Below are 19,613 nucleotides of genomic sequence, written 5' to 3'. Positions count from 1 at the left end.
TTTAACTGTAACGAAATACCTCACGTTTTAACTTTCTAGGTACTTTTTGTGGACGATTAAAATTAACTGCAGACGGTTTTTAGGCCGCTTGTCAATCAACGTAATTACACTATTGTTTATACAAATTCATTCTGAGACCAATATTTTTCTGTCAACCAAAGTGGTTTGAAAGAGAGAAAAGAGAGGATTCATAAGTTATCTATCGGTTTAAGATAGTGACTGACTTGTTTGCTTAAAAATACTTCCCAGCCGGAAAAACGAGATATATTTATGAAAAATGGGAACAAAACTTGGGATGTACTCGAAAGCGTTACCGTGGCTCGTGGGCAGAGATAGGAAAATACTGACCGGGTAAAGAACCAATTAGATTGCAGGATTCGTTACGGTGCCCTCTTAAAAAAAAAAAAAAAAAAAAAATATATATATATATATATATATATATATATATATATATATATATACTAGGATGAGTCATTGAGTCATTGGATGAGTCATTGCTGCTTGCATTATGCATGCTCACTAGTTTATCTAGTTTGAGCACTCTGGCATGGCTTAGATGATACCACACGTGTGAGATCACTTGGGGTGGCTATATAGCCTTACCTCCATCCTAGCATCAGCACTGCACTGATGAGGCCCAGAAGGCCGAAACAGTACTGAAAGCTTCTCGGCCTCTTGGGTAAGGTTAAAAGGCTTATGAAAAGTTTATTTTCCTTGCTTTTGCAGCAATTGGTCAACATGGACAGCCAGGAAAGTGAAAATATCAGCCAGTTTACTACAGATAACTCGACAGCGAATCCAGAAGACGTCGTAGACGCAAGCGTGGTAGAAGGTTCACAGTCCTGGGGCGCAGACGTGGAAATCGAAATCCCTGAGGTACTAAAAAATCTGGAAAATAAGGGTGTGAAATTTCAGGCCGTGCCTTTTTTGAATGCTCCTAGTCAAAGTAGAATCACGAAGGATCGCTCTATTTATTTTAGCGTTGATACAACCGTCACATCGCAAATAATTCTCGAAGCTTTTGACGCGGCAGAAATCGATATTGACGCTATCACCGGAATCCAGAGAAAGGCGTCCAATAGATCTTGGATCGTGACTTTTAAGAGCCGTGCAGCTAAAGAAGCCGCTCTTGAAACACCTTTTGTCGTGATTGCCGGTCTCAAAGTGTTCCTGGGCGACTGCGAAAATCGTTTGGTCCTCGTCAAGATCCATGAAGCCCCCGCTGAACTACCCGACACTGCCGTGATTGGCCGACTCAGCCACTACGGTCGTGTCCTTTCATTTCGGCGCGACAAAATTCCACAACATATCGAGAATGGAGTAAGAACGGCTCGAATGGCGCTACATCGAACTATCCCTGCCAACATCAACATAGCTGGTGAACCTATCAAAATATGGTACCCAAATCAGCCAAAAGCTTGCCGGAATTGTGGAGCTACTGACCACATGGCCAAAGACTGCTCCGCAGTCCGTTGTTTTAATTGTGAATGCCCTGGGCATCGAGCTCAAGAATGTAAAGACTCGCCAAGATGTTCCGTTTGTTTAGCGGACAACCATTCCATGCCTCAATGCCCCTTCCTGCTCTTCAGCGCGAACGTCGATAGTGAGCCAACGCCACCTAAAACTGAAAAGGAAAAGAAACAAGAGCGAGCCCAGCGCGCCAAGGAAAGAGAAGAAAGGCAGAAAAAACTACAACAACAGAGAGAACAACAGCGACAACAAGAAGAACAACAGAAATTACTAGCAAAGCAGGAACAGCAAGAACAACAGAAACAACAAGATCAAGAGAAACAACGAGAACAACAACGCGACGAAGGTAGAAGAGAACGACCAAGAGAACGAAGAGACGAGCGAGGGGACGATCGAGAAGAACGAAGAGATGACCGGAGAGACGACAGAAGAGAGAGAGATAGAAGCGATCGAGATTATTATCGCGGCCGCGATGTCCGCGATAGATCTTCCCGCCGTGACTACTCTGGCTCCGAAACTGATGATGATGGATGGGAGAGAGTTAAACCTAGGAGAAGGCGGTACAGATATTAATTTTTTATTTATATTCAATGAGTAAGCTTAAAATAATTTCTCTAAATGTGCGAGGACTCGGGTCCTCCAGTAAAAGTCGAAAAATTATTCAAGAATTAAATTATTCAAACTGTGACATAATCCTTTTACAAGAAACACATGTCTCATGCAAAAAACAAGCGGAGGAATTCGAAATACTCTGGCGCGGCAAATGTCTGTGGTCCTTCGGGACTGGCAGGTCTGCCGGTGTTGCCATCCTCTTTTCTCTAAACTTTCCAGGCAAAATTATCCGTTTTTTGACCGATTCCGAAGGAAGAATATTGAGCTTACTCATTGACTACTATAATTCTAAACTAAATTTAGTAAACATTTACTCTCCCAATACTATTTCGGATCGTAAAAGTTTTTTCTCTTGTCTGCAAAATTACTTTCTCCCCCAAGGGGACCTAGTGATCGGGGGAGACTTTAATTGTGTGGACAATGTCCTAGATAAATTAAATTGTTCCGCCATCCCATTGTCTGATCAAAAACTTCTCCGATCCCTTTGTGCTGACTTCTCACTTACAGACATTTGGCGCAAAAACTACCCGCGCAAAGTAACTTTCACCTGGTCTAATAAAGACCATACCCAGGCATCTAGAATTGACCGCTTTCTCGTCGCTAAAGGCTTAACCCTAGTAACGAAATGTAATATTCTTCCATGCGTATACGACCTATCCGATCATGACTTTGTAAAAATTGAACTAACGACTAACCCTTCTAATCACGGTCCTGGAATTTGGAAGTTCAACAGCTCTTTACTCTCAGATGTAGAATTTAAAAACATTATGTCAAAATCGATTAACAACTTTAAGCTTAAAATCCCCGAATTCGCCTCCCTTCGCGAATGGTGGGATGCTCTAAAAATTGAAATCCGCAAAACAAGTATTTCATACTGTATCCGTAAACAGAGAACAGCAAATGCCAAAAGAATCCTAATTACTAAGCAATTAACCCATGCTAAAAACGCTTTACATTCTAATCGCTTAAATAACCCAGGTGTAATTAGCGATTTGGAAAGCCAATTGTCCTCTCTGATCTCGAAAGAAGCCGAAGGAGCTAAAGTCCGCTCCCGAGCACAATGGTTCGAAGAAGGTGAGAAACCAACACGCTATTTCTTCCGTCTGGAGAAAAAACGAGCTGACATGAATAGTTTTGAATCTTTTTTTGACGAGAACGGTGTTCTCAGAAATTCTCAAAATGATCTTGAAAGAATTTTAACCAATTTTTACAAGAATTTATTCACCCAAGATCCTCTTGATATGCGAATTCAAACTGAAATAATTGACGGCCTCGAATTTTCACTGACTGATTATGAGCGCAATCTATGTGAAGGCCCTTTTTCTAATAAAGAATTACTTACTGCATTGGAAGGCCTTCAGACCGGCAAGTCACCCGGTTCTGATGGTCTCCCAACAGAATTTTATTCGTGTTTTTGGAACGATTTGAGCGAATCTCTCCTTTCTGTTTTGAACGAGGCCTTTCTTGCTGGCTCCCTCGCAGATAGCCAGTACGAGGGCCTCCTACGACTCATCCACAAAAAAGATGATCGACGCCTCGCAAAAAATTGGCGCCCAATTTCCTTGTTAAACACTGACTACAAGTTAGCATCTAAAATCATCACTGAACGATTGAAAAAAGTCATGAACTCCATCGTGCATTCAGACCAAACGTGCGGCGTGGTCGGCCGCACTATCTTCTCAAATTTGGCCTTACTTCGTGATGCCCTCGACATGATTGACAAAACTAATGAACCGGGTATTCTCATTTCCTTAGATCAAGAAAAAGCTTTTGACCGAGTTGACCACGAATTCATGATGAGAGTATTGCGTAAATTTGGTTTCGGCCCCTCCTTTTGTGGGTGGGTCGAACTATTTTATTCTAAAGCCTTCTCTAGAATCATTGTTAATGGCTCCCTGTCCCCCCCTGTCCACTTAAGAAGAGGGGTGAGACAAGGATGCCCATTATCTCCTCTCCTTTATGTGCTAGTTTCAGAAGTATTATCAACGCAAATCCGTAATTGTAAAGATATTGAAGGTTTCCTGCTCCCCGGAGCAGGGGGCCTTCAATATAAAATATCCCAGTACGCTGACGATGCTACTTGCATCTTAAAATCCGAAAGATCTCTTTCTTCACTTCTCCGAGTCGTATCAAAATTTGAACAAGGATCTGGCGCTAAACTGAACACGTCCAAATCTGAAGCAATGTGGTTAGGAAAATGGCGAACTAGAATTGAATCTCCCTATGGCCTCAAATGGGTCACTAAAATGAGAGTGCTTGGTGTTTACTTCTCAAACGGCCTCGTCAATGTCGACGACGACAATTGGCGGGCCAAATTAGACAAACTAAGTTCGGTTCTAAATCTTTGGAAACAAAGAGACCTGTCTTTTATCGGTAGGACCTTAATTGTAAATACTTTAGGCGCAAGCCGTTTATGGCACGTTGCTAAAGTCATCCCCCCACCCCGTTGGGTGCACGATAGCTTTAAGTCGATCATTTGGCCTTTTATCTGGAGAGGAAAAATGGAAAATGTTAGTCGCGATCGCTGTTGTGCGCCCCCATCATCCGGGGGCCTCAACGTCGTTAATTTTAAAGCTAAGTGCGCTAGCCTGCGCCTTTCTGTTTTTTCCAGTTTAAGAGATGACTTTGGCACATCCGAATGGCATTACCTAGCTCGATATTTTTTAGGACATAAGCTAACTATTCTAGATCCCCGTTTTTCTTTTCCCACCAATTCTGCTCCCTCTTCCTTCCTTCCAATTACTACCGCCTTTGTCTAGATAATTTCCGTACCTTGCATCAGAAAACTGGTGCCTTACCTGATTTACTCACCGGTAAGAATTTATATCTTTTGTTGCTTGACCCCGTCTGCGTTGCACCCCGGTGCTCCGGTTTTTGGGCGTCTGCTATGGACCGCCCCATCAATCGTTGGGCCTGGGTGTGGCGCAAGTCTCGCCTAAAGCTAATTGAAAACAAGAAGAACGATCTAATTTGGCTATTGATCCATAGAATGATCCGCGTAAGATATCTCCTTAAGTCTTGGGGATACATCAATAATGACAAATGCGCGATCTGCGGAAAAACGGAAACTATTGAACACTGCTTCTTGGGATGTCCCAGAGTTGTGAAAGTCTGGGACCACTTCTCCCCCCTTTTCCGTGCTCTACTCGACTCCCCCTTCTCTATCTCCCCTACATCTGTCTACTACCCTTTTTCCCTAGACCAATCTACCACCGCTATATCCTTATCTAACTTTCTCAAGGAAACCATCATATATTGGTGTTGGCTTGCCAGAAATAAAGCTACCTTCGAAGGTTCTCTTTTGAGCTCCAACGCGATTATAGACTTAATTAAGAAAGATGTCCAACTCAGAATTCTTAGTAACGACACTGATACCTTAAGGAATTTTTGGTCTTTTAAAAACGTACTTTGTTCGGTCGACGCTGGTAAGCCCATCTTCTTCCCCTCTCTTGCTCCCCCCTGAACCTTTATATATAATAAAACTTGTTAAATCTCGCCCATGAGGGGTGCTTACTCCGGGCTACAGGCCCGCGCGCTGTTTGCGCCCCACATGGTCTGAAATATCTCTTTGTAAATAGTAAATAGAAAACGTTTAAATAGAACTTTGTTACCTCTTACAGGTGGGCGCTTACTCCGGGCTGTTATAGCCCGTGCGCTGTTCGTGCCGCCTGTAAGAGAAAATATCATTAGTTAATTGAGACCTGTAATTACCTAAATAACTCATAATTTAATTCGAATACTTTAATCAATTAGAATTGTAAATAGATATCATTGACGAAATAAAACTGCCTGGTCTCCAGGCTTTTATATTAAAAAAAAAAAAAAAAGTACTGTCTGCAGTTAGATATAGCTTTTTGGCATACAAAGCTTTGCTTTCATGTCCAAATTGAGCACTCTACTAGGATGAGTCATTGCTGCTTGCATTATGCATGCTCACTAGTTTTTCTAGTTTGAGCACTCTGGCATGGCTTAGGTGATCCCACATGTGTGAGATCACTTGGGGTAGCTATATTGCCTTACCTCCATCATAGCTTCAGCACTGCACTGATGAGGCCCAGAAGGCAGAAACAGTACTGTCTGCAGTTAGTTATATATATATATATATAATTTGCACAATGGAGAATGTGCTTCCGTTTTCAACGCTTTATTCAAGACCCGACGCGTTTCGGCATTTGCCTTCCTCAGGGGCCTTAACATGCAATTGTTACAGAATCGTAATTGGTTAATTGTGTGACGTAGTACAGTGCATGTTGCTTAATTAAATGCTGAGTAAAATCTCTCGTAAACAATTAGTGTTTCTAATTGGTTAACAGTTTTAAAACCTTTATAACGTATGTTATAAACAATTTATGTACCTAAAACTTTATAAAGGTTTTCTCGTAAAAGCTTTATCCAGTTCTTTTGTTTAGTCGATATGGCTGAAAGGAGTTTAATGTTCTTTGCCAAAAAATCTCTCTTTCTCTAAGGACTTCTTTCTTTTTGTCAGTCTCTAAATGATCTTTTCGGATTTGCTCTATAATGGTTATGGTAACATTATTGTTAAAGTCGTGAGTTCGTTTGTTATGTAAAAAGTGTTCCGTGAGTTCGCAGCTACTCACTCCCTTTTTAATATGGTTTCTGTGATTGTTTAACCGTAGGTTAGATGCAGTTTCGCTTTTGCCAATGTATTGAAGTTTGCAAATGTTGCACTCGATTATGTAAATGATCCATGACGATTGGCAGTCCACTGTATGAAATATGGTATAGGTCTTGTTGTTATTGGGACTGGTGAAAGTTGTGGTCTGGTTGATCTTTTTACACCAACTACACTTCGTTCTTTCACATGCTCTACATCCCTTTGGTATCAAATTCTGAGGTGTTTCATTTACAAATCTTGAACGAACAAGTCTGTCTCGTAGACTTTTCGGTCGTCGGTAGGCTACTAAAGGTGGCTTGTTGAAGATGAATGATAATCTTTCTTTTGATTTGAGAAAGTTCCAATTTCGTTTAGCAATTTCTGCAATAAATGTGGTATGGGGGTTGAATGTAGTAACCAGAGGAATTCGATCTGTTGGTTCACGTTCTTTGGTCTGTAAACATTCCTCTTGAGTCAATGTTAGCACTTTCTGCATTTCGTGGAGAACTTTGCGTTGTGCATAACCACACGCTACAAAGAAATCCGAATATTCCAGGATTCGTTTCTTCGATGTGTCTGTTGAAGAGCATATTCGCCTCAACCTCAAGGCTTGACTGTATGGGATGCTCCGTTTCAGATGAGGTGGATGTGCTGATGTCCAATGGAGGTATGGATGAGTATCAGTTGGTTTCTGATAAACATCTGCACTGATGTTGCCTTGATCGTCCTTTAGAACGGTCGTATCAAGGAAATTCACTGAATGTGCAGAGATTTCGTGTGTAAACTTGATTTAGGGTGCTACACTGTTAAGGTAATTTATGAAATTAATCAAAGAGTCTTTATCACTTTTCCAGATAAGGAATATATCATCTATAAAGCGTACCCAGAGTATGATATGGTCCATCCACTCTGTTTGGTACACGAATCTTTCTTCAAGTCTACCCATGTATACGTTTGCAAAGTTGGGAGCGACTCTGGTTCCCATGGCTGTTCCTTTGATTTGGATGTAGTGTTCATTGCCAAAGGTAAAGTTGTTAAGCTTAAGAACCTTCTCGAGGAGACACGATAATGTCATCGGTGATGGCTTGTTCTGGTTCGTTTTGCCTAGCTCTTCCTCCACAATAGTGAGTCCTTCGTCTGTATCTATATTCGTATATAGGCTTGATACGTCCAGAGTTGCTAAGTAACACTTTTCGGGTAACTTGCCCAAACTCCGTATTCGCTTAATGAAGTGTGTGGTATCTTGTATGTATGACGGTAGCTTTTCTGCTATAGGTCTCAAAAATTCGTCCACATAAGCTGATAGCTTCTCCGTGTGGCTGTTCACGGAGGATACTACTGGTCTACCTGGATTGTTAACTTTGTGTATTTTGGAGAGCATATAGAATATAGGAGTCCTTGATTGTGCTGGTCTTAAGAGTTTAGCTACTTCTTCTTCTAATTCTCCGTCGTCCATAAGTGTATCTAAGCACTGGTTTATGAGCTGTTCGTGTTCAAGAGTGAGATCTCTTCCTACTCTCTTGTAATATTCTTCATTGTCTAGTTGGCGTTTAGCCTCCTTTACATAGTCCTTTGCATTCATGATGACCGTAGCTCCGCCTTTATCTGCGCGCTTAATGATTATGTCCGTGTTGTTGCTTAGTCTAAACAAAGCTGCTCTCTCACGTTTGGTTAGATTATTACGTGGAGATCGTAGATTGTGCAAAGTCTCATCACTGATTTCTATATATATATATATATATATATATATAACTAATATATAGATATATATATAACTGCAGACAGTACTGTTTCGGCCTTCTGGGCCTCATCAGTGCAGTGCTGATGCTAGGATGGAGGTAAGGCTATATAGCCACCCCAAGTGATCTCACACGTGTGGTATCATCTAAGCCATGCCAGAGTGCTCAAACTAGATAAACTAGTGAGCATGCATAATGCTAGCAGCAATGACTCATCCTATTAGAGTGCTCAATTTGGACATGAAAGCAAAGCTTTGTATGCCAAAGAGCTATATCTAACTGTATATTATATTAAATCAATAATGGACCAGTTTCTCAAGAAAACACTTATTTTGTAGGTCGCTAAGGGGAAACAAGATTAAGAAGTTGCGTGGTGATTTATTCACTCCATTAGTGAAGCTACAGATTCTGTAAGTCAGGAAGCTCACTTTTATATCGATCCACTTTAACTTGAGAGGATATTAGCTTTTGCTTTAGATTTTCCCACGCAAGTGACAAAAGGAATGACGTGCACTTCACGCCGGTTCTGCAGGCTAAATGGTCACCTGAATATCGCTTTATTCTTGTTATCGGGATTTGGATTGCATCCAGAACCTAGAGCCTGATGATTTCCGAGGGTAAAGATCAGAGTTCAGATTGCGACGACCGATACACCAAACAATGTAAGCCAGCACCTTGAGTAGGATTTTATTTCAGAAGTTGTAGAAATTAACTAACTCTGGTTTACACTTTTCTGGTTATTCCATATTCAAATAGAGCGCGATCGCAAATTTACACGTTTAGCGTGATTTACGAGCTCCATGACAAGAAAATAAGTTTAAAATGGATGCAGTTATGAGGCTGCACTGGCGCAACACGCAAACTGCGTGTCACTATACGCACTTGCAAGTGTGAGTGTGAAATACGTGTAAATTACACGAGATCAGTCAATTACAACTCATTAAATGTGTTTACTGAGACTAGTGGATTTACATTGATTCGTAAATACTTAACGAGCATCGGCTAGTTACTGGACTTTGTTGGGTTTCTTATTAATCAAAACTGCGATAGCCAAGACTTGGAAGATCTACTTGCACTGTGTCCGCCTTCCTTCAAATGGTTTCTTCCGATTGCCAGGAGATCACTTAAAGTTTTGATGATTATGGAATGGATATTTCAATGCTAAACACCCCAAAATTGTGGAGTACTCCCCCGATCACAATCATTAAAAAGAAATCGCATGTTGTGAGTCGCCGGGCTTCCCGTTTCATTGGTATGCACCACTTACAGCTAATTGGCACATTTTCAATGTCCAGTACTCGAGACTAAGGGCCTCTTCATGTGAGCCCGGTTTACCGGGCTGGCTGGCTTACGGGGACAAATTTCGCCTTGTGTTCACATAAGAAAATTCAGCCCGGTTTCTGAGATGAGAAAAGGCCGAAGATCCTGAGGACGAGTTTTGGCGCGAAATTAGAAAAACAAAACAAAGATGGCGAAACGCAACCGAGTTATTACTTTTGCGCCTATCATTGCTTTGGTAACCCTTTTAGCTGTATCACTGCAGTTAAACGGGTTGCTAATGATGTGGAAAATTTATCAGGCAAAGAAAACGATGCCATTCGGACCGCCTTGTTGCGGAAACGAAATTATTCGTTGTGTGATGAAACTGCGCTGCTATGTCATCGACCATTTAACGCATGCACTATTGCGAAGAATTCATCCCGGTAACCGGGATGGAGTGTTACTATGGCAAAATTTCCAGCCTGCAGATGTCTGGGATCGCCACGGGGCAAACATTGCAACTCACTAAAAAGAGAGAGATTGTCGCTTTTTCCTTTTTTTTTTTTTTAAAATCCGAATCCGTTTACTACTTGTCACGTGGAGAGGTGAAAAGCGTACCTTGAGCTCGTGTGTTAGCGAAACAATTTTCAAAAAACGTTATGACACTTTTTATAGGATCTTTAACTGCTAACTAAAAGATCCAACTTTACACTAGAAATCTGTTGTAGATCCTGACTTGTCGTCCAAGGAGTGTAATGACTCCTAATAGGAAAGTGGACCGTCTGTTAAGTTCAAGAATGCTTGAATCTCCATCTTCTGGTTCCTCGTCCTTGTTTGTACTTGAGTCGTACTCTGGGACCTCCTCCCCATTCTCGGGGTCACTCTCAGCTGTTTCAACTTCCTCTTCATTCTCGTTTACCACAGAAGAATCCGAACCTTCAAACAAGGCCAAGTCGACCCTGTCTTCAGATATATGAAGCTTTCCCTGATAAAACATTTCCGGCGTCATTCCATGTCTAGCCATGGTTGTTTCCTAACGGTTTGTTCTTTGCCGAACGGCAGCTCCATACGTTGAGGTGTAATTACGCATTTCTTCTGCTGCCTTTTCTTAGAGTTTTGCTACTGGAAGCCATGGAATAAAGGGAAGTGTAGCTAAATGAATTTCATGTTCTGTGTCGGGGTACCAGGAGCTCTTTTCACCTTGTAATAATACACTGTCGAAGACGAGAGCCGTTGAGCACTCTCTTTTATTGTATTTCGAAGGTCTCTGCTGTATTCCGTTTTTGATAGTAGCGGATATTTGATGTGGCTGGTAGAGCGCAGGCGTTCAACGTCGAGGGTCATGCAGCGTAGGTTAGTGGCATCAAAAGAAAGCGGGGAAAATTTTGAAGACACTTACTTCTTCTTGATCTGTTAAAAGGATTCCTCTCTGAACTGGCGCAACGTTACATCATGCGTTTTGTGATTTGTAATCGACTTGGCTTTTACAGGAAGCGAGTTCTAATAGAGTTATGCCTTGATTGTGTGAAACAAACAACTTGTTGTTGTTCACACAAAGGCTGACAACAGAATTCCAATCGTCCCCATAGCCAATGATGCGTTGGACATTGATCGCATATAACCCAATACCCTTCATACTTGAGCTGTGCGTTATGTATTCTCTTGGAACAAGATAATACATACTACAAGCTCTCGGTCAACTAACGCCTGAATGTGCGCTTCGATAGCCTTGTCCAAGAAGTTTACTTGGTGTTTGTCGTGTCCAAGTAATACATATTCTTCCTCTTTCCTCTTGCTGGCCACAGTGCGTAATTATTTCACTGATGCGTAACATGCAGAAAGTCTCGTCTGTGACCAAAAAAATATATAGTCATACCCAAAAACAACGTATTTCTGACGATCGTTCAGATCCACGATCCTAACTTCCTCACGAGTAAAATAAAAAAATCCAGACCCAAAAAATCGATGAAACCGCGAACCGCTGCTATTTTAGGATCAGCAAATCCGTTAAAATTTCGCTCTGAATCCTATATCCGGGCAAAATAATTTTCAGAATCCGCCCATCTGTTGGCCTATTCACCCCTCTCCTTGAAGTGTTATAGGCAACTGAGGATTAAAATGTTACATAACAGGGCCCTGAGCAATGAGCTTCTTAGACTCAACAAAAGCTTTGTCATGTGAGTCAGTCCGTTGGATGGGGACGTCTTTGTTGGTTAATTCTCTTAAAGCCTTGACCACATCACTCAAATTTAGACAAAACCTTACAAGGGAATTCAGAATTCGGCATACTTAGAATTGCTTCTATCATTGTTGGGACTGGGCTGACCCCGTAAGGGTTGAGCTGGAATCCCGTAAAAAATCACTTTTGGGGTTTTAAACCTCTTCTCTGCCGGGTTCAGCTTGAGTAACACTTGTTGCATTCGCAGCATAAAATTGTGAAGATTCTCATTATGATCTTTCTCGGCTTCCTCTTGTGCTATTACATATCCATGTTTAACCTCATTTCTTTCAGTTTTGCCACCAAAGACGTAGAAGGTGCAACTTGTTTCCTTCTCGAGCAAAGGATTTGGAAATTTGAAAAAAAGATGTTAAAGATAAACGGCTTGTAAATTCAGTGAAATATCACTATCACATTTAAGATAGTGTGAAGCTTGTTTAAAAAGTTTGAAAACAAATGTAAAAACAAGCACAAGGTACAAATAAAGTTGTCGAAGATTCAAACGTGTACGACTGACCTTGCTTCCTATTCGCTAACGCAATGACAGTTCTGACAGTTGACTTTGAAATGGCTTTCTAGGGCACGCGCTCAGGATGAAAACAAATAATATTATTACTGTTTTCTTTTTTTATTATTTTTATTCTATTATGCAATTCAAGGAAAATCCATTTCCTGACTCGTGAATTCGGCGTTAAATTGCACTTGAAAACCGTTATCGCACTCATCGCTTCGCGATATCGTTTTTAACGCGGAATTCTCTCGTTAGGCAATGAATTTTGCTACAAAATTGATTTTAAGGTAGCCTAAACGGTGAGAATTTTAATATTCACCTAGTTCTTTATAACCTTCCCTAACTTGTAGTCAAATAAGCGTTTTAGTTGCCCGTCGGACACATTAAAAGAAGTATTTTACGCTCAACCTCAATAATGTTTTACTACATTTTTATGATATGGGATTTGGGAGACAACCATCCAGAGATGCTACCACCTGGAGTCTACAGTAGCAATATTGAGTCGGCCGAATTATAAAAAAATCAAAACATAAGTTTGAGCTTTTAGCGCAAAAACCGTTGAATTGCGGTGTAAAATAATTTCATCCCTTGAAAAAAAAAAAAAAAAAAAAAAGAAGAGCTTGGTTTAAACAGAGTTAGTAGTGTCCTCTTCTAACTGTGGTTTATACTCTTCTTGTAATCCCATGTTCGAGTAGAACGCGATCGCAAATTGACACGTTAAGCGTGCTTCACTAGCTCCATGACTTAATAATTGGTAAAAAATGGGTGCAGTTAAAAGGCTGCACGCGCGCAACAAGAAAACTGCGTGTGAGTACGCGCACTTGCAAGTGTGAGTGGGAGATGCGTGTAAATTACACAAATCATTCAACTACAACTCATTAAATGTGTGTACTGAGACAATTGGATTCACATTTATTTGTAAGATTATTGAATAGCATGAGCTAGTAAATGCACTTTGTTGGGTTTTTTATGAATGAGAAATGCGAGTGTCGGGACTTTGAAGATTAACTTGCACCTCTTCCGCTTTCCCTAATGGTTTCTTCCGATTGGATGAGTTGACTTGAAATCTGAATATACTGATTTTGGAATGAAGTTTTTGAAGAAAAAAAAATTGTGAGGCGCTTCCCCAATCACAATTATTAATGCTTCGATGAAAGTTTTGATGTGCTTTCTAAAATTCGTTGCCAGGCACGTTACCAAATTTTTCTTGATGTCTGTTTTCTAAATCTCAAATTCAGAACGCACAAAATTAATTTGTTTGCGTGTGTGCTGCGGGCTAAATGCTCACCTAAAGTATCTTTTTTGCTTCTTATTGGGATTTGGGTCGCATTAGTTACCTCAGCCTCTTGTAACTATTCGATCACGTATGTTATCCTGTCTAATCTTTGACCAAATTTTCATACACATCCACAGATCGTTAAGCATAAATGATATCAAGAAGTTGTCTAATAATTTGTTTGCTGAATTATTCAACTTGCAAACCTATTAGCTTTACTTTAACTGTTCCAGGATTCTACTAAAACACATGTTCCTACATGAATAATGAATATCACACAGTTTCTAGAACTCTAAGCTATTGGCATAGCAGGTGGCGTAATACACAAAACGATCGCAATGCTACATCATTTAACAACGCAACTTCGAGATAAAGACAAATACCATTGGAAACATAGTGTTCTTAACAATATCAAGTAATCGGAAAATAGAGGCACTTGCATTTAAAAGAACATTGAAGAAACGTCTAAACAACCCAAAGTGGATAATGACGGACGGAAAAAATAATAATTTGATCCCCTCGCCTCTGTAGAGAGAAAAGCAACAACAATAAGGACAACAAGGACAAAAACAGCAAAAAAACATTAAATATTCATTTAAATGATCCTTGTATTCTTCTTATTAGGATTTGAATTCTATTCAGTTCTTTAATCTGCTGTAAGTATTTAATCACGCTTTTTTAATATGCCTAATCTTTGCAGTGCGTTGTATGGCAACCAAATAGAAAATCTACCGCCTGGAGTCTTCACTAACAACACCGAGTTGACTTACCTGTGAGTAAAACAATTGCAGGTTCATTTTTAGATACTATCGATACTATTTTATTTCAAACTATAATAATTGTGTTTTGCACAACACTTATTATTATATTTTGTAAGCAGCAAATGTTCATTCCATCCCACCCATAATACAACACACGCTAAACTGTGGAGATCTAAATTCAATTTTTTCAGAACATGTTTTTACCCAGTCCAGGTTAGTAACATCAAGAATAGCATGTCCAAAGTTGTCACTGCCTTTACTTTAAATATTCTCGAGAAGCACATGATTTATCTTTTATCTTTAGATCACGTTTCTAAACTTCACCAGAGATCATATCTCGATTGTTCCTTATCTCGTTCCCTTTACCTAATTTTCTGTGTTGTTTTTCTTTGACCTAAGTGGTTACAAAAAAAAGAAAAGAAAAAGGAAAAAAAAAGGTAGATATTAACTTTTTGCCGTACATTTCCAATACACACCAATAGGAAACATAGTTTTCCGATGGAATTGGCAAAATTCTATTCGTAACACCGTCCAAAGGAAGTAAGATACGTTTGACGCGAAGTCAAAGTACGGGAAGTCAGATGAAAATCAGAGAGAGCAGAAATGTTGTCCGATTGTATCCTCCGATACCTATTTGTCGAATGGAATCCGATGGGGTCTATGGGAATACAACGGAGTCTATCCATGTCCATCGAAATTACTGGTCTGGTGGTTAACCTAACCTCAGACAGGTGTAGTATAAACGAAATACGCCTCGTTCTTAAAGCCATAAAGCGAAAAAGCTTTTTTCAAGCGCGGATGACTTGAATGTATACCTTGTTTTTCAAGGCTTTAAGCAAAACAGCGCTTTATGTTAAAAAATACAGTATGCATGAAATATGGCCCGTTCTTTAAGCCATGAAGCTAAACAGCTCGTTTCAAGCGCGAATGACTTACAGCGACTTAAGGCGCTTTAGGTAGACAAATGCAGCAAGTGTGGGCTATTCCTAAATATGCCTCTCTTTTTTAAAGCCATGGAGCGGAACAATCCATATCAAATGCGAATGACTTAAAAGATGCCTCGTTTTTCAATTATTCAAACAAAAATACGCTTTACACAGAAATATGAAGTACAGTATAGGGGAAATATGCCTCATTCTTAAAGCCCTAAAGCAAAGCAGCCCATTTCCAGCTCGGAAGGCTTGATTTATATTGCGTTCTTCCAGCCATTTAGACAAAACGGCGCTTAAGGCAGAAAAATTGGATGCAGTTTACGTAAAATATGCCTCGTTCATAAAGTCATGAAGCAAAACGACTCATTTCAAAGGCGGATCACGTGAAGCATATCGCGTTCTTTGACCAACTAAGCGAAACCGCGTTTTGCACCGGCATGTGCAGTAGGCGTGAAATATGCCATTTTCGCCAGACCATGAAACGAGATTGTTAGATGTTGAATTCGATAGAAGTAAAATCTGTTTTATTATTTTCTTTTCGCGGTGAACAAAGCTGGTAAACAGAAATATGAAATTGCACAATGTCAGTCACAACAGATCACTCTCTCAAAATATGTCGGCAGTTTCCTGCATTCCTTTTATTTTTATGATAATCGATATGTCGAGAAGTTCGAGAATTGAAAAGTTGCTATCAAGTTACTCTTCCGAGTCAGCTGAGTGGAAGGTATTGCATGGAAAAAAAATGGCAGATGTCCATTTCTTCATTTGGTTAATTTCACATAATTCTGTCCATCCTACATAAGCTGCGACTCTGTTTCAAGTGGGGGAATTTGTCAAAATCAGATTCCGGGTATTGCTCTTTTTAACCTCTCATGATCGTATCCCTTTTTGTCCTGGCTTTGGCTCGGTTATTTATCTCCTCTAAATGTTTCATGATAAGAAATTAACCCCTTTATAGTTATATTCTTGGACCATAGTACAAATGCGTTTGACAAGAGAGATGAGTTGAAATAGAGTTTGGTTGTGAAGCGTCTTTAGTCGTCTTGCAGCCAAGGTTCAGTCAAGTAACCATTAAGTCAGTACTTTTTTTTCGGTTTATCGAACGCACGAGAGCGTCAAATTTGTCACTACCCTACATCACTCAAGGGCGTCATTCCAGAAGCTCAGCGTGTTCGAGGTTGCCTGTCTTTTTCTGAACATAATTTTTATTTCGGTACAGATCAGTTTTGCACACTGGAGTAAATTAGTAAGTTAAAGGGAAAGATATACTTCAAAAATTCAGAATACTCATAAAAGGTATATTGAAAAAAATTGTTGTAAGGTACGCCCTGAAAATGTTTCTCATTAGAGCCCGATGATCTCCGAGGGCAAAGATCAGAATTCAGATTCCAATAATTCTGAAAACGATCGCCAGATACACCAAGTAATGCAAGCCAACGCCCTGAGTAAAATTTAATATCAAAAGTTGAAGAAATTAATTACAGTTTTTCGCCAAAGTCGCCAGGTCATTTTGGAAAACTAATGAAGCTGAATAGAAAGAGGTCAGAGATTTCTGCAACGTACTGTATAAGAATTATAATTATGTATCCTTTATAACTTTTAATAATGAAAAGCAGATTGAGGTAGCCATCTCGAGTAAGAACTTTGCACCTTAAGCTACCTTGTCTCTCACACTTATGCATTCGTTTTAGTCGTTAGTAATGTGACGTGCGTTTTCTCTGTGGAGACCCATCTTTTGGCTTTTTGCGCAAAAACCATTGAATTGCGGTGTAAAATAATTCTATCCTTAAAAGAAAAAAACTTGGCTTAAACAGAGTTAGTAATCACTTCTCCTAACTCTGGTTTATACATTTATGGTAAGAGAGTAGAACACGATCGCAAATTGACTCGTTTAGCGTGCTCTACTAGCTCCATGACTAAATTAGTTAACTATAAAACTTCTTTTGATGTTCTCTTCCCGGACGACCAGATGGCGAGGTGCCGCACGTCAGGAACTAAAGGTTTCCAGCATTTGGATAGCGGAAAATTAGGCTTTCTTGTGTCCGTTTTACAAAGAAAGTTTGACTCGCCATGTTTTAGTGAGCAGTGGAATCAGATAGCCGCTCGCATTAATACGAAATGTTGAGGAAAGAGGAGGACTCTTATTCACAGACTTAAGAAAACTAGCTTGTTTTGAAAATACTGAGATGGCACAATCAGTCCATCATTTCAAATAGAAAAAAAGTATAGGTCGGTTAATGAAACAGAGTTTAACCATTGTTTAACAAAAATGCGTTCTAAGCTATTTTGATTTTGGCTAATCCTAGCATATAAACATTGCTAATTATTAAGAGAATAAAAAAGGCATAAAACGCAGACTAGAAAATCATTCATCTGCTCAAAATAATGCATTTACAAACAGGTTAGGTGACGACAGTCAAAGGAATCTATAACGCCTAAAGTTTGGCAAATCGATTGTCAGTTAATAAAAAATGACGCTACTATTGCACCATACGGGCTGTCATACTTGTCGTAATGCCTCGGAGACTAGCAGAACAGATAAACACGGTTAGAACACAGTTTACCCTCAACGAAGAAGCCATTTGCTTTGAGTCATACAGGTTTGCTCTTATTATTTTAAAGAGCTTGTGCTTGCTGCCTTTAAAAGTTCATGCGCGATTTCAAGAGCAGATGACTTTGCTCGTTCGGCCAGTGTTTTATAAGCTGTTTTAAGAAAATGTGGAATTCGAAAATGAAGGAAAAAACTCAAACACAGTTTTAAATGATGGACAATAAGTCGAGATATTCCTTCATGTTTGGCGAATTAGTTGCATTGGATATTGAGTAGGGTATATCGGCCGGGCGTATCAGTGAGCTAAAAAGCCTTGAAGCTTAGGACGTACTTCTTGTACAAATCGAAAGTAACTTTAACTTTAAGAGGCGTGTTATTAAATTGGCGCGGTCTCCTTGCTATATTGTGCAAAGTTGCAAGCATTTATTTATTGACCACCTTCTACTAACAAAGCTGACGACATGAGCATTGAAGCAAGCATCGAACATGTCGAAAGGGTTCATTTATTAAATAAAGAAACTTTGATTGTTTCCGATATCAACATCGACTTCAGAGAGAAACTGGGCTATGGTAAACATCGCCTTAGTAATTTGCATTCCAAACAGCTTGTAGATTTCATTACAAGCCTGAATGTGATCCGTGTAACTATCGTCCAATTTCAGTGTTACCGGTTTTGTCGGGAGTCATTGAGCACCATGTGCACAATACGTTATGCACTTTTTTCTGCGATAATAACTTGATTTTTTCAAGGCAGTCCGGTTTTCGAAAAAACCTCAGAACTGAAACTGCCTTCATCAGGATAATCGATGACCTATTTAATTTGGACAAGTACAGGGTCTCTGGAGTGGTGCTTATTGACTATTGCAAAGGATTTTATGTTGTCGACCATGAACTATTACTGAAGAAACTGGAGGCATATTACATCGTGAATACGAAGCTTAAATGGTGTCGGTCATATTTGACTGGAAGGAATGAGTAGTTCACCTGAGTGGAAAGGAGTCAAGTAAGGCGCCAATGAAACATGGAATTCCTCAAGGAAGTATTTTAGGCCCGCTATTCTTCATACTACTCATCAACGATCTACCACTGCATGTCAGTTCACAAGTAGACCTCTGTGCTGATGATGCAGCATCTGCTCACTTTAATAATTTACCTGAACTTAAACTTTCCCTAAATATCTCCGCAAATGAAATATGTCACCGGGCCGACTCAAATAAACTCCCAATCAACGAGTCAAAGGCTAAAGTCTTAACGATCACCAGAAAGTGCCTGGCGTCTAACATCAATGATGAACTTGTTGTCCACTTCAACTTGTTGTCCGCAACACGCAAACTGCGTTCGTTTCCTACACGCAATTGGAAGTCTGACTGTGAGATGCGTGTAATTTACACGAAATCAGGCAATGACAACTCATTAAATGTTTTAACTGAGACGATTGGAAGGAAAATTATGCGTAACATTTTTGACGAGCATCAGCCAGTAATATAACTGCACTTTGTTGGGTTTCTTATTAATGAAAATGCGACTGTAAAGGTGGCTGGTACCAGTTTCTTCGCTGGGGAGTCGGTCACTCTCATGCGTCACACGCGAGAGAAACGCGCGAAGGAAGCGCGAGATTTAAAAGGCGAAAAATTCAAAACAAATATGGCGGCGCGAGGCTCTTTTCGG

At 40.0% G+C, this 19,613-nt stretch overlaps 1 protein-coding gene and 1 long non-coding RNA gene across 2 annotated transcripts in view; both read right to left on the bottom strand.

Annotated features, from left to right (window-relative positions):
• LOC149050919 (uncharacterized) overlaps positions 1–19,613 on the bottom strand; it is a 218,824-nt gene that overhangs the window by 159,256 nt on the left and 39,955 nt on the right. The window lies entirely within an intron of this gene.
• LOC149050924 (uncharacterized) lies at positions 4,813–7,391 on the bottom strand. Its single transcript, XR_016184150.1, has 3 exons — positions 5,694–7,391; positions 5,490–5,547; positions 4,813–5,023 (listed from the first exon to the last, which is right to left on the bottom strand). It is a non-coding gene; the product is annotated as an uncharacterized LOC149050924 (long non-coding RNA).

This window comes from Pocillopora damicornis, chromosome 2, assembly GCF_964200805.1.
Source record: "Pocillopora damicornis chromosome 2, jaPocDami1.2, whole genome shotgun sequence".
Lineage (NCBI taxonomy): Eukaryota > Metazoa > Cnidaria > Anthozoa > Scleractinia > Pocilloporidae > Pocillopora > Pocillopora damicornis.
Note: the sequence above shows the minus strand (reverse complement) of the source record. Positions and strands in the feature narration are given on the sequence as shown.